Source organism: Diospyros lotus, chromosome 6, assembly GCF_014633365.1.
Source record: "Diospyros lotus cultivar Yz01 chromosome 6, ASM1463336v1, whole genome shotgun sequence".
NCBI lineage: Eukaryota > Viridiplantae > Streptophyta > Magnoliopsida > Ericales > Ebenaceae > Diospyros > Diospyros lotus.
The window spans coordinates 20,552,209-20,567,808 of NC_068343.1; the positions used below are offsets into that span (position 1 = coordinate 20,552,209).

Consider the following 15,600-nt stretch of genomic DNA (forward strand, 5'->3'; position numbering starts at 1 on the left):
AATTTTAGGATTTTAAAAATCGTTAGCGGAACTAACTGCACAATTGATTTGGGTACTTATAAGACCAGTTGGTGAAAGTGTTAAAAAGATTGTATTTTGAAAATTGTTTTTAAAAAGATGATATTTTGTACAATTACTCATGAAACACATACATGGCACCGCAAATGGATAGTTTTTTGCTAATTAATTTTATTTTTAGATAATATATGTAATAAAATTACTAATTTAAATTATAAAATATGACCAAATTATATTGTTTTGTCTTCATCCCACGAATCTTGTAGGTTGGAAGAAAAACTTATATAAAAAAATTCCTGCATTTTATTAGTAAACAAGTGGATTACAGCTGAACTTGGGCCGCACGGTCCTTCACTTTCTTGGGAGACAAGCAGAGTAAAGATCACATCAGCTTATGTTTAGTCAATGATGCGGCTCCATGCCATGACATAACAAAGGGGACGCATATATAGAATCTGGTTGGCTGTGTACGGTTATCCTTGCTCTGGGAACCCATCTTATCTCTACATAGGCTTCATCTCTGTTCTTCCATTTTCCAAAAACATATATATTGCTCCTTTGAATTTGAATAGCCTTATTGTTTACCACTGAATCTAGCAAACCCCTTATCAAGATCAAGTGGTCACAGCATATATATGGCTTGGTCATGGGAAATAGCTCTTGCAGTGGCAGTGCTTGCACTTTCTTGTCTCCTGCAAGCAGCAGCCTGGTTGAGGAAGAACAAGAATGGGAGATTACCTCCTGGTCCAAGAGGTCTCCCACTTGTGGGTCACTTTCACTTGTTGGGGAAGCTTCCGCACCAGGATCTGCACCAGCTAGCCAAGAAACATGGCCCCATCATGTACTTGCGCTTCGGCTTCGTCAAAAACATCATCGTTTCGTCTCCCGAAGCAGCCGAGCAGTTCCTTAAGACCCACGATCTGGTCTTCGCCAGCAGGCCGCCTCACGAGGCATCCAAGTACATATCTTACGGGCAAAGGAACTTGTCCTTCGCCTCGTACGGGCCTTACTGGCGGAACATGCGAAAGCTCTGCATCCTTCAGTTGCTTAGCGCCAACAAGATCGCTTCTTTCCAGTCCGTGAGGAAGGAGGAGCTTGACATTTTGGTCGGCAAGGTCAAGCAGCAGCCGGCCCTGCTTGAAAGAGAAAAGAACCATTCTAGGATGCTAGATATGCCCCCACACCTAACTAGAGCCAATCTAGATTGCCTTGCAAGGAGGGCATATCACAAAGAGATGCACAAGAGAAATATTATTCTTTAGGATTATTATTATAGAAGAAATACATGAGTAAATTTCAAAAGTGTCACATTCTTTTAAAGTTAATTTTAAAATACCATCCTTTCAAAAATAATTCTTACAATACTACCTTTCTAATTCTTAAAATTTTTGGATTTTAAAAATCGTTAGTGGAACTAACTGCACAAGTGACTTGGGTACTTACAAGACCAATTGGTGAAAGTGTTAAAAAGACTGTATTTTTTAAATTATTTTTAAAAGATGATATTTTGTACAATTACTCGTGAAATACATACATGGCACCCAAAATGGATATTTTTTTGTTAATTAATTTTATTTTTAAATAATATATGTAATAAAATTACTAATTAAAATTATATAATATGACCAAATTATATTGTTTTGACTTCATCCCATGAATCTTGTAGGTTGGAAGAAAATATCATGGATATTATTAAACAAAAATAATATGAAAAAAATCCTGCATTTTATTAGTAAACAAGGGGATTATAGTTGAATTGTCTCCTATGTAATCCCCTCTAATCAGGAAAAGTCAAATGACACACAACCACTTTAAAAGAAAACGAATAATGCTATTTGTACATATAAGGTTTTGCAAGTGTTCCTGACAAAAGGGAGCGATTGAAGATGGGATCGCAATGGCAAGGAGCGGGCTCCGGCGACGGGTCCATCCAGAAGGCGGCTAGCACCTACAAGCGCTTTAATGATCGAATGAGTGAGAGAACAAAGAAATGACAATGTATCGATAGGTTAGAGAACAAACATACCTTGCCTCTGAAAAGAGCTAGTTGGTATAGGAGGAGGAGACGTCCTCCTACATGCATGCATCGTGCGTTTGCAGGTGATGGGACTGAGTATCCGGCGCTGGTGGGGTTCCTAGGTGATAGCATGGTGTAATACCCCGTGAGCCCAGAGAAGCTAGTATATATCGAGGATATTGTAAGAAATGAAACAATACCAACTGAATACCTTTTGAGCTAAATGTAAGCAAAGAACTCTCGGGTTAAGCGTTCTTGAGCTAGGGAAACTTAAGGATGGGTGACCCTTGGGAAGTTCGCGTAGGCCCATTAAGGTAAGTTGTTCTGGTCATTTTTATCGCTTGATGCGGGATGTTACAGGTGGTATCAGAACCGACCCAGGCTGTGTGTTGGGACCGTGTACTAGCCAAATGCTGGGAGTACTAGATTGGGGACCATGTACTAGCCCAAGGCTAGGGGTACTGGATTGGGGACACTAGACGGGGGAGATCTGGGACCAGTTGTAAGGTCACATAATGAGGACGTCATGTACTTAAGAGATGGAGAATGTAATACCCTGAGAGCCTAGATAAGGTAGTATATATCGAGGATAGTGTAAGAAATGAAACAATACCAACTAAATACTTTTTGGGCTGAATGTAGGAAAAGAACTCCCGGGTTAAGTGTGCTTGAGCTGGGGAAGCTTAAGGATGGGTGACACTTGGAAAGTTCGCGTAGGCTTATCAGGGTAAGTTGTTCTGGTCCTTCTTATCGTTCGATGCGAGATGTTACACATGGTGTCGACAGGACCCTCATTAATGTGGATGGGATTTGTGACTGCTACGCTACCTTGCACATTTATTTATCAAAACAACAACCAAATTCGTCAAACATTAATACTCTTATTAAAGCAGGTATAGGTCGATTATACTCGCCAGTGTGCGAGTATGCGTGTAGTACAATTTTAAATTTATATTTCGGTGAGTCCGAGTCGGTTCACAAGGAGATTATTTATGGATGAAAACAAAAAACAAATCATAGAATATTTGATTTTAGGAGGTGATTAAGATGATCTAAAGGTAAGAATTAAAACTAAACTAACATTGAATTTAAGTAACTTGGGTCAAGACAATTTCAGTGTCAAAACCAATTAATTCCCAATTTAATAGAAAATATCAGTAATATTCATCTGAATTAAGTTTTACAGATCTGTCAGTAATTTTAGTTTAAGATAATGATAATTCTTGTTTAAGCAATCTCTATACATGGCATGAAAATTCTAAGTTAAGCAATTATCATAAATTGAATTATATTCCATAGATAGAATTTATAGATACAGATTAATCATTTGGGCTTGGGTATGAAAACATTTTCAGGTCTAGCAATCTCCATACGTGGGATGGAAATTCTAAGTTAGGCATATACTCCAATCCAAACTCAAAGATGCACTATACGCACACTACTCAAATTAAATTAGATTAATATTACACATTTGAAGTGTAGCTTTCTTTGGGAATCATTGGAGTTGGACATTGTCATTGCCTTAACCCAAAATTAGATTTAGCTACTCATCTTTATTTGAAAATAAATTGGTAGAAATTTAAATGACGGGAATTAAAAGACAGTATTTAAAAGACAATATTTAACCGACCATATAGGCGGTGGATAATTAAATGACGGGAATTAAAATTATAAAAATTAAAAGACAGTATTTGAAAGACAATATTTAACCAACCATATAGGCGGTGGATAATAAAGAGACGTGAATTAAAATTTTAGAAATTAAAAGATAATATTTAACCGGTGGATAATAAAGAGACGAAAAAAATAACATAACACAACTATATAGAAACTAAAGTTAAAGATTTGAGAGAGAAAATCTAATAACACAACCATGCTTTCATTATAAGAAAATTGGATCGTTACAAGTACAACCAAGTGACCTATTTATAGCCCACAAGATGCAATGGAGACCACACAATTATCTAATTTAATAATAAAAAATATCTAATTTAATAATAAAAATATCTAATTTAATAATACAAAGATAAACAAAATATCTAATTTAAAAATACAAAGATAAACAAAATATCTAAGAAGCTTCCAGAACTTGGGCCTTTAGTTTTGGGCTTGGGCTTTCCTTGTTTTAGGCTTGGGCCTTCCTTGTTTTGGGCTTGAGCCTTCAATTGTTTTGGGCTTGGGCCTTTCTTGTTTTGGGCTTGGGTCTTCCTTGTGTGAAGTATGCAATCCAAATATTATATATATGTATTATATTTATTTTTTTATTTTATAAATTTTATATATTTTTTATATTAATATTTTTAAACCTGCACGCAATCACAAAATGCATATTAATATTCAATTTCAACTAATTTTAAGATCAAAATAAGGGTGAAATTATAACAAAATTGACCACTAATCAATTTGCCATTAATGAAGATGGGATCTGGGGCTGACGTGCAGATACCTAGTAGAGGCTATAATGATGTTGTTGCAAACTAGCGTAGGGCCAAGATGGGGCCGAGATTGGGCCTGAACGGTCCACAGCCTTGAGGTCGGATGCTTGAGAAGCAAGCATTCGAGCTAGAGAAGGGAAGTCTGGATAATTTATCGCATACGCTAGTTTTAGAGAGATTATCGTTAGGCCTGGCCAAGAAGGGTGGTCGAGTTGACGCATGGTCTCGTTTAAACATATGTTGGTTCAAAAGGCATATGGAGCCGCTTGGCTTTATGCGGCGAAGCATTTCTCTTGGTGTGCATAACGAGCGTGGTTTCGAGATTTGAGGCATTATGCCAGTGAGGTGTAATACCCGGGAAATCCTGAAGGGTATAAATGGTATTTGATGAAGGGTATAAGTGGAATTATTGAAAGAATGAGGCTACAAGGTACACTAACACAGTCTTAAGTGACTGAATCAGACAAAGGGAGCACCCTGGACCCTAGATAGCTAAAGAAAATATAATGGTATTGATGAGTAATACGAATTATGATTTTAGAAATCAAAAGAAGTTGGATCAGGATTAATTTTCGGTACAATTGTCGACCGAGCTAAGAAAACTGAATCGACGTAGGGAACATCCAAAAATTCAACGGAGTGTCTTGAGGACTTAGATTTTGTATATGAAACAACTCTTGAGTGATTTCGGGTTGAAACAAATGGATTTAAGGTCAAAACGATTAACCGGGCATAACTGTAATTTTTCAATTTTACCCAAGGGAGGTCTAAATGATGTTTTTTCAAAAATCTCAAGGATGAAATGAGATGTACAAAACATGTGGGTCTTAGTGGTATTATTGGATAGATCACGAGCTCAAGGAAAAGGGAAAAATCGACATTTGAAGAAGTTAGGGGTGAAAGTGTAAAAAAACAAACTTGCAGTGTGAACACAAAAGTCGGCCACCGCTTTCCTCCGCACGTGGCTGCCTATTCCGGCAATGGGACGGCTGAGGGAGAGCTGGGGGAGTTGCTACACGGTGGTAGGAAGCTTGGTGGCCAAGGCTTGGCCATGAGGTAGCCGATTTTTGGCTATAAAATGGGGCTAAAACTTCAAGGTTTTGGGGAATCAAATTGGTCGATTTTGGGAGTGAATCGAAGGTTAAGGATAAAGGGCTTTTGGTCTTGAGGCATCAAGGATCGTTTCTGGAGCATTTGAGGGTATTTGGTGTGAGTTTGGAGGCCATTCGAAGCTCGATCGGAATCGGGAGGCGGACCGCCACCACCAACTTGTAACTCTCCATTTGAAGCATTTTTGGTTAAGCTTTCGAGGTGAAAGGAGTGCCGTTGTGATCGACTTATCAAGGGCTTCAAGGGGGTGCCCTTAGATCTGGAATTGGAGTCGTCGTCGGTGACTGAAAATCGGAGAAGAAAGTGGCGCGTGAGTTGCACGCGCCACACTCCACACGCAGCCACACGCTAGGCACGTGAAGGCGCGTGAGCAAGGGCATCTTTGGTATTTTTCTTCTAGTATTTTTCTTCAATTATTTTAGGATTTACTGTGTGAAAAAATTGGGAAAAATATTTGAGGAAATAATTATTTTGAAATTATCGAGGTGAAAATTGGGAGAAAAATAGAGGAAATTATGGAAAGATTGAGGAAAATGGATTTTGATGCTTCTTTAATTAAATATGGTGTTTAGGAAGTGTCGTGGCTCGAGATTGAGTACAAGTTCAGGTCTTTGTAATTTGGCATGCAAATTGAGGCAGTGCACAAGGATCGAGGTATTCCAAATACATTCGAGGTGAGTGTTCGTCCCTAAAACTTGACTTATTGTGAGTGTTCTACCTTGAAACTTGCTTTTAAGTTGTGAGTTGTTCACTACCAAAACTTAATTTATTGTGGGTATTTCTACCCTAAAACTTGGAATTGGTGTTACCTAAATTTGATATGGTTTTATGCAAAACGGTTTTATTGCATGCAAACAGTAACTGGTGATGGTTAGTTTATGAGGGAGGTTCGTCCCTAAATGTTTTGAACTTGTGCATTGTATTTTATAAAACTGTTGTTTATATGATGCTTTGAATTGTGAAATGTGGCATTGTCTTGTGTTTTGTTGTTCATATGGAATGTTAGCCTAGGATGTTGTCTAAATAGTGTAGCCATAATTCTCCAAGGGCGTGACGGAATAATAGGGGTATCTTGTACTGGTGTACATGCTGGGATAACCGCCTTGGTTTTTGTCCCGGGCCGTTTGGTCAGGGAAGTTGCATTAGGATGACTAGGCGATCCATATTGTGTTGTTCATATGGGATGTCAGCCTAGGATGTTGTTTGGATAGTGTAGCCATAATTCTCCAAGGGCGTGACGAAATAATAGAGGTATCTTGTGCTGGTGAGTATGCCGGGATAGTTGCCTTGGTTTCCGTGCCAAGCAGTTTGGTTAAGGAAGTTGCACTAGGATGATTAGGTGATCCATGTGAAATTTTGGAGTTGGGATTGTGTGGTGGTTCCTGGATGCTTAGAGTGGGAACGTAATCTCCGACGTAAGTGTGGTGAGCTGGGTTCCTATGTTGATGTGACCCTCCTAGGCTGGGAGTTGGTAGCGATTGTTCCCGAGATGTTGGAGAGATGCGTTGACTTGCCCCTCTTAAGCTAGAATCGCGTCGTGTCGATTTGTCAGTATGGTGGCATAACTTTTAAAGAGATTTCTCTTATTCCGTGATAAGGTTAAGTGCTTGGGATTCTCTTGGGCTAAGGCTTACCGGGTGTATCGATTTATTTCATGCCTTGTATTCATTCATGAAAAATGTGTTTTTAAACTCTCACTTAGATGATTCATCATCTAATATGGACTTTGTCCCTAGAATATTCAAACGTTTCAGGTGAAGGCAACAGTGTGAAGGGAAAGGGAATTGCCGAGGAGTGACGGTGATTAGTGGATAGTTTACTTTTTATCATTTTCAATTATGTTGTTAATTTTGATGACGTCATGTAAACGTTGGTTAGACTTTATATTATGAATAAAGTGGTTTCGATTGTGTCTATTAAGGTTTTCATCTAGCTTCCGCATTGAGATGATGTACCTGTCTTAGTTTATTGATGGTTCATGGTTGATATACTGAGAAGGTGTAACGGGATCTTTGGGGAACAATTTTGTGTTAAGTTTTCGTTGATTGGAAAAAAAAATATATCCTTGGAATCTTACGTTACCTAACGCTCCGGACAAGTGGGGTGTTACAGGAGGGCTCAAGGTGACATTTGGGTGTGGTGGCTGGCTGATTTATCTTGAATGTGCACAGGCAGAGTTTTAGGCTGCTATTAGGACGTGCTTGGGGCATAGCCGAGCTCGCGCTTGGTTTTTGCTACCCTCATCGAGGATTGGATATGCTTTTTGGGAGTGGTGCTCTGGTTATGGTTAGCCTCTTAATCCTCGCAAGATTGGGACCGAATCTGGTGGCGGGGAAAGTCCTCCCAATGTTTAGACATATGAAGCGTGGAGCTTCAAGATATGGACCGTCATGCTTGGGAGACGCAGTGCCGTAGGTATGAGTGGTAGATCATGATTTCCCTCGAGAGATTGAATGCGCGACAGGTGGCATGCCCCTAACGATTGCTAAGCACCTAATGGCATTTTTCTTTCTTCTGGACGCGCTGTATGGGAATAGTATAAAGGGTGCGTCCTCTTTTGGGTTTTCTATTGCTACTTCTTCCTTTTTGCTTCCAGGGTGCGCTGCTTTCCTAAGTCTTTTTCTTTTAATTGTTACTTGAGGAGAAATGGCTCCCTAACTTAGTTGAAAAATACTTAAGGTTGTTTTCGAGGGAAAGAGAGAGGCCTCTAGTGGCTCTAGTAAGAAAGGCACCTTCTCCCTGGCTATGGATCTTGCATCTTCCGCCGTGTTAGTCCTCCTGCCTGCTTCTGGTGCCACCTCGATGTCGCATTCTGAGAGGCCTGTTGCTGATGAGAGATAGTTATCGGTTAGGAAACGCCCACAGGACACTAGAAAGGTTGGGTCATCTGCTGGAACGCCTTCTGTGGGCGTGTCCAACCCACCTGTTTCAAGGGATCGATATGAGGCCTATCGCTGGGTGGAAGATCGAGCTCTGGGGGTGGTGGTGGAATGTCGTGTGCTAGAGTTAAAGTTTCGAACAGAGATAGCTGATCTCAAATGGTTGCATCGAGAGGAGATAAAACGGGTTCAAGAGGTTGCGGAAAGCAAGTTGGGGGATGAAGTGGCTAGGGTGAAGGTCGGCTCGAGCTAGTAGCTAGAGGAAGCAGAGGTGATGCTAGTTTGTTGCGATGAGGTCATGGGTCGACTCAGCCGCCGATGTGATGATCCTAAGTTGGAGTTTCATCATTCAGGGGCAGAGGTTACCCATCTACGAGCTGCCCTTGGGGTCGCTCAAGTGGAGGCGGAGGCTGGTAAGGCTCAGAAGGTGGAGGCTGTAAATTAGTATTTGAATGGTTATGAGGAAGCCTTACTCCATGTTAGGACTTTGTTTTCGGGTATGCTCCTACAGCCTTGTAAGCCCTTTATGAGGGTCGAGGATGGCCGACTTGTTGATTCGTCCGAAGGGGAGCGTACCGCCGGGACTTCAAGGGGAATTCTGGGTGTTGAGATGGACCGAGTTAAGGAAGGTGTTGTCGATGTCATTGAGCCTCGGGCTGAGTTGGGTTGACTTTTTTTGTTTTTCCAATCTTGTACTAGTGTAGGTTTTCTAGTGTTTTTGGCGGCTGGGTAGGTCTTGTAATATTACCACTTGTTGACTTTGTCAATGAAATAAAAGGCTTTCTTGTTGTTTGGGATACTCTCCTTTTCTATGGCTTGGTTTATTATGCTTTTTCTAGCTGGGTTAAGGCCCTTAGGGGCTAACACGGTGATCCTAGGGTTGGGGCCGGTGCCTAGTCTTAGGGCTCGGAGAAGAAGCATTTATCAACTCGGCTCCATGGTATTGCAGGAGTGTGACGGAATTGTGCACTTGGCATGGGATTTAAGGTTATAAATGAGGCAGCGTTTTGGTGGCGGCGTCAAGTGCGCTGCTCTTTTTGAGATGTTTCATCAGGGTTTTCTATTTAGCACGTGGAGAGGGTTGATTGGCTATAGTGGGGGGGACCTTTTGGTTTTTAAGGCGACGGTATAATTGTATTGATGACACGATTTTTGAAGTCTGATCATATTGATTTTTAGAAGACGGTGAGTGTCTTTTGATTGTTGGGCCTTCCTGGATTTTCTTCAGGAGCGATTGCAAGACCGGCAGAATCAGATCCCTTTGTAGGGGATAGGATGCCTGGTGGTACAAAACGAGTTTCAGCCTTTACCAAGCGGCCTGTGGGGAAAGATGTTACTGATGATTATAGGGGGAGAACGTCTCACAAAGACTGTTGCTCAGCCTTGCTTTTACTTCAGGCATGCTTTTAGGCTGCCCCCAGCGTTTGTGCCTTATAGTGGTTATAGTGTGATAGGCGAGTATAACATAAAATTACTACATATATGAATCTTGTAATCAGATGTAAGTTTCATAATGAAATGTAGGTGCCTTTTGGGTACCTTGTTTTCTATTATGTCTTGCATGCTCTTTTTAGTGATAACATCTCTTTGCATTAATGACCTTGTGTCTCATATAAAGCACAGGGTCCTATGTTCCTTTCTGATACAAGGCATGACTTTAATGATCAATCGAGTCTAGTTCGAGGTCCTATGCGCCTATTTGATACAAGGCGTGGCTCGACAAGGCCTAGGCAGGCTCGAGGCCCTAGAAAAATGACGGGGTTGTGCCCGAGGTCTGCGCGGGGCGGACTAACCATGTCGGTCTGGGTCTTGAGCACGATTTAATGGAGGACTGAGTCTGGCTCGAGGTCCTATGCGCCTGTCTGATATAAGGCGTGGTTTGATAGGGCCGAGAAAGGCTCGAAGCCCTAGAGAAATGATGGGATTATGCCCAAGGTCCACGCGAGGCGTACTGACCATGTCGGTCTGGGTCCTGAGCACAGTTTATAGGAGGATCGAGTCTGGATTAAGGTCATTTGTGCTTGTCTGATACAAGGCGTGGCTCGATAGGGTCGAGGCAAGCTCGAGGCTTGAGAGTAATGATAGGGTTGTGCCTGAGGTTCACGCGGGGCAGACTGACCATGTCGGTCTGGGTCCCGAGCACGATTTAAAGGAGGACCAAGTCTGGCTCAAGGTCTTGTGCGCCTGTTTGATACAAGATGTGGCTCGATAGGGCCGAGGTAGGCTCGAAGCCCTAGAGCAATGATGGGGTTGTACTCGAGGTCCGTGCGGGGCGGATTGACCATGTCGGTTTGGGTCCCGAGAATGATTTTGAAGGAGGACCAAGTGGGCTCAAGGTCCCGTGCGTTTGTTTAATACAAGGCGTGTCTCGATAGGGCCGAGGCAGGCTTGAGGCCTTGGAGCAATGACTTGGTTGTGCTCGAGGTCCTCGCGAGGCGAACTAACCATGTCAATTTGGGTCTCAAGCACGGTTTAAAGGAGGACCGAGTCTGGCTTGAGATCCTATCTTGCTAATACTCGCATTGAATGAATTATGGGCAGTAAAAAATAAGGGATTTTCGAGTACCTTGTGGCTTCGGTTGATTTTGCCAGTATCGCGTTTGGACATTTATCCTCGCCAGTGTAAGTGTTAGGTGAGATGAGGTTGTTGGCTCTGCCCGGCTAGGGCGCGGCTTTAGCGAGGCCGAGGTAGTTCCTAGTTTGTTAACACTGGGATAAAGTATTGAGTGATAAATTGAGGAATTCTTGGGTACCTTATATTGAGTCAGTCGAGAGAGACTGAGGTGATCTAAGGTCTGTGTTATGCTTTGTGCCTGTTTGATACAAGGCAGGTTGAGACAGGGGTGACGTGAAGCCAGGGCTGTACCAAGGGAGTCTGAGGTCTGCTATGTAAGGACATAAAAAGTGGAAACAAGTGTCTTGATTAAATAAAGCATATTTTTAATTGAATGAAATGGGAAAGCAGTTGCTTAGCTATAGTATTTTCGCAAGTTGTTCGCATTTTATGATTTGGGCCGGGGTTTTTTCTAAAGGCTCGGCCAAGTGGTAAGCTTCGCTGTTGAGGTTTCTAGTGGCTTGGTTAAGTGGAGTCAACATAGATGACCTATTCTGGGGGATGGCTATCTGAGTGTTCGCTTTGTGGATCTATCTCTGCCATGTGTATGCTAGGGAGTGGAGCTTGGTTGCTGGTACCCACTGCTTGGCCGTTGTCGGGCTCGGGACTCTAGGCCTTGAGGTTGTCGTGGTAGCACTGCCAAGCCTCCTTTTGGTCAACGTGAACGACCACGACCTTGGTATCTAACATCGGGAACTTCATGGCCAAGTGGGGGGTGGATACTATTGCGCCCAAGATGTTGAGAGAGGGTTGGCCGAGAAGCACATTATATGGTGTCTGACAATCCATGACCAAGTACTTGATGGTGATTGTCTTGATAAGGAGGGTCCCAATTGAAGTTAGTAGGTCGATATAACCCCTAATGCATATCTGCTCTCCAAAAAAGTCAATCAGGTTCCCATGGAATGGCCTCAACTGTTTTTCGAGAATACCCATCTTTCTTAGAGTCAACAAGTATAATAGGTCGGCGAAGCTACCTTGATCCACGAGAACTTTCTTTACAAGAAAGTTTGCGATGATGACCGAGATTACCATGGAGTCATTGAGGTTTTTATCAATGCCCTCGAAGTCCTCATCAGTGAAGGAGATTGTGGGATGTCGGGCTATCCTTTTTGGCTTTTTCTTGATATTACTTATCGACATTACTGCCGAAAGTGTCTTTTCCTTGCTGAACTTGACTCACTTCCACTTGCAAAGCCTCCGGAGTTTGTGTTAATGACCCTGGCTATTTGATTGGTTGAGGATGGAGTAGCGTTTTACTTGTCGTCTGCTCTTGGTCGTCTTTGAGGGTTGTGGCTCCTTCGCCTGTCTGGATAGCCCTGTGGGGACCGTCTTCTGTCTATTCTAAAAACATACTGGTGAAGATAGCCTTCTCTGACCAATCGCTCTATTTGGTCCTTTAGGGCGGCGCATTCTTGAATCATGTGTCCGAACATGCGATGGTAATCGCACTGCTTGCTGGTGTTGCCACCGAGGGCATTGTTCATTGACGTCCTGGAGGGGGATAACCCTTGCGTTGTAAACTTCTCAAAAGATCTAATCTCCCTCTTCCCTTTGTTGTGATCTCGGTTTTCCTGTTTTCAACCAGAGTCCCTCTCAGGGTTGTGTTGCCGTTCGGAGGGAGGTCTCAGTTGAGGAACCAGTTGTGGTTGTGCTTGTAGTTCGGCTTTGTTGCGTTAGGCAACTGACACCTCCTCCATGTTTATGTATCCCATCGCGTGTGTCTTGAGATCGTCCTGGACGGCGAGAGGCTTTCGGGCCAACGAGTTGGCGAAGGGACCTGCTCTCAACCTGACCACGATAGTGTGTAATGAGACTACTGCGTTGAGGTCCCTGATCTAGAGGGACTCCTAAAAAACCTATTCATGAATGCCCGAAGTGGTTTGTGTTCTCCTTGCTTCAAGTTGATGAGACTGGCCGACTCCTTATGGTGAGCTCGGCTAGTGGAGAAATGAGTGAGAAAGTGAGTGGCTAGCTCGGGGAAGTCCTGGATGGAGTTCGGCTCTAGGGATGAGAACCACAACATGGTCGACTTCCTCAACTTGCTAGGAAATGACCTACACTTAATTGGGTCTGAGCTTCGCTTAGTAGCATTACGACATTGAATATGGTGAGATGCTCCCGAGGGTCAATGGTGCCGTCATAAGGCTCCAAAGTGTTAGGGAGGCTGAAACTGTCGGGTAATGAGACGACCATGATGAACTCTAAGAAAGGATGACTTGGGGAATACAAGAACACGGAAGGCGGGGGAATAGGGGCGTGGGTGGCTTGATGGTGTTGGTCGCGTTGCTAGTTTCAGGTTAACTCAACAACTTGGTTCTGGAGTTCTTGGATAGTCTAGAGGAGGACTTCTATGATAACTGGGTTTTATGGGAGACGGTCGGCGTTGTTTGGCTCTTGGGCATGGGCGCTTATAGTTCGCACCATGGTAAAGTGATGGGGTTAGCTTGAAAGGCTCTAGTGAGATTATGGGATAGGTAAGTTTTATCGAGCCCCACTATGGGCACCAGATGTTCCTTCCTGACTAAAGGGAGTGGTCGGAGACAGGATCACAACGGCAGGGAGCAGGCTCCGACGACAGGTCCAGCTAGGCGGCAGTTAACACCTACAAGAACTCCGACGCTCGAGTGAGTGAGTAAAGAAATGGAAGTGTATCGGTAGGTCAGAGAGCAAAACATATCTTGACTCTAAAAAAGAGCTGGTTGATATAAGAGGAGACATCCTCTTGCATGCATGCATCGTGCGTTTGCAAGTGATGGGATTGAGTATCTGGTGTCGGTGGGGGTTCCCAGGTGATAACATGGTGTCGACAACACCCTCATTAATCTGAATGGGATCCTTCATTAATGAGGATGGGATCTGGGGCAGACACGCGGATACCCAATAGAGGCTGCAATGATGTTGCTGCAGGTTGGCGTAGGGCCAAGATGGGTCTGAGATTGGGCCATGAAGGATGGGCCAAGATTGGGCCCGGACGGTCCAGTAGGTGGCTTAAAGGATCATTTTGCCTCTTTCTCTCCTCTCTCAATGACCATTTTGCCCCTTCCCCCTCCAGCAACCTCTCTTCTCGCTCCCCTTCCTCTCACTGCCGCCGCATCCTCGCCATTGCAACCGACCATCAGTCATCAACCCTCTCACTATTGTTCTTCACCTCTGCTACCTCAGCTCCTCTTGCTGCTACAACCTCGTTGCCTCTCCTCCTTATCACTGCATCCTCAAGCAGTTGGCTCGCTTCTCAATGCAATGGCAAGAAGAGAGTCAGTTGTTGAATGATGCAGCAGTGAGGAGGCGAGGGGATAGAGGTGAAGCGATGAGGTTGCAGAGACGAGAAGAGGCGATGGCAAGGCTACAGAGGCGAGGAGATGAGGTTGCAGCGACGAGAAAAGGCGAGGCGACAGTGGTGAGAGCAGGTGAGGTGGCTAAGGCGAAGAATAGTGGCGAATGGTTGGTTACAACGGCAAGGGAAGGGGAGAGAGAGAGAAGGGGGTGAACAAAAATCGCGATATATCATGATATTTTTATGTTGATGTCAAAATATTGCGATATATCACCCTGTAAAGCATTTTGTAAACCTCTTTCTGTACAAATAGCATAACCCTAAGAAACTTAGGCCGTACTGTCCTTTGCTTTCTTGGGAAACAAGCAGAGTAAAGATCACATCAGCTTATGTTTAGTCAATGATGCGACTCGATGCCATGGCATAACATAGGGGAAACATATATAGAATCTGGTTGGCTGTGTACGGTTATCCTTGCTCTGGGAACTGAACTTATCTCTACATAGGCTTCATCTTTGTTCTTCCATTTTCCAAAAACATATATATTGGTCCTTTGAATTTGAACAACCTTATTGTTACCACAGAATCTAGCAAACCCTCTATTAAGATCAAGTGGTTAAAGCATATATATGGCTTGGACGTGGGAAATAGCTCTTGCAGTGGCAATGCTTGCACTTTCTTGTCTCCTACAATTAGCAACAACCTGGTTGAGGAAGAACAAGAATGAGAGATTACCTCTTGGTCCAGGAGGTCTCCCACTTGTGGGTCATTTTCACTTGTTGGGGAAGCTTTTGCACCAAGATCTTCACCAGCTAGCTAAGAAACATGGCCCCATCATGTACTTGCGCTTAGGCTCAGTCATAAACATCGTCATTTCATCGCCTGAAGCAGCTGAGCCGCAGTATCAGCCTAACAGTGAAACTATATATGTGAGGGCATAAGGCTCCCTATAACACCCCACTTTTCTGAAGCGTTAGGTAACGTAAGATTCCGAGGATATTTTTTTTTTTCAAACAACGGAAACTCAACATAAATCGTTCCCCGAAGATCCCGTTACACATTCTCAGTATATTAACTATGAATCATCAATAAACTAAGACAGGTTCATCAACTCAATTGCGGAAGCTAGATCGAAACCTTAACAGGTCATAATTGAAACCATTTTATTCATATTATAAAGTCGAACTAACATTTACATGACGTCATCAAAATTAACAACATAATTAAAAACGATATAAAGTAAACTATCC

At 43.1% G+C, this 15,600-nt stretch overlaps 1 pseudogene; it reads left to right on the top strand.

Moving 5' to 3' along the window:
* Positions 1 to 464: 464 nt before the first annotated feature.
* Positions 465 to 15,600, top strand: part of LOC127804382 (cytochrome P450 71AU50-like) — a 34,473-nt pseudogene continuing 19,337 nt past the window's right edge.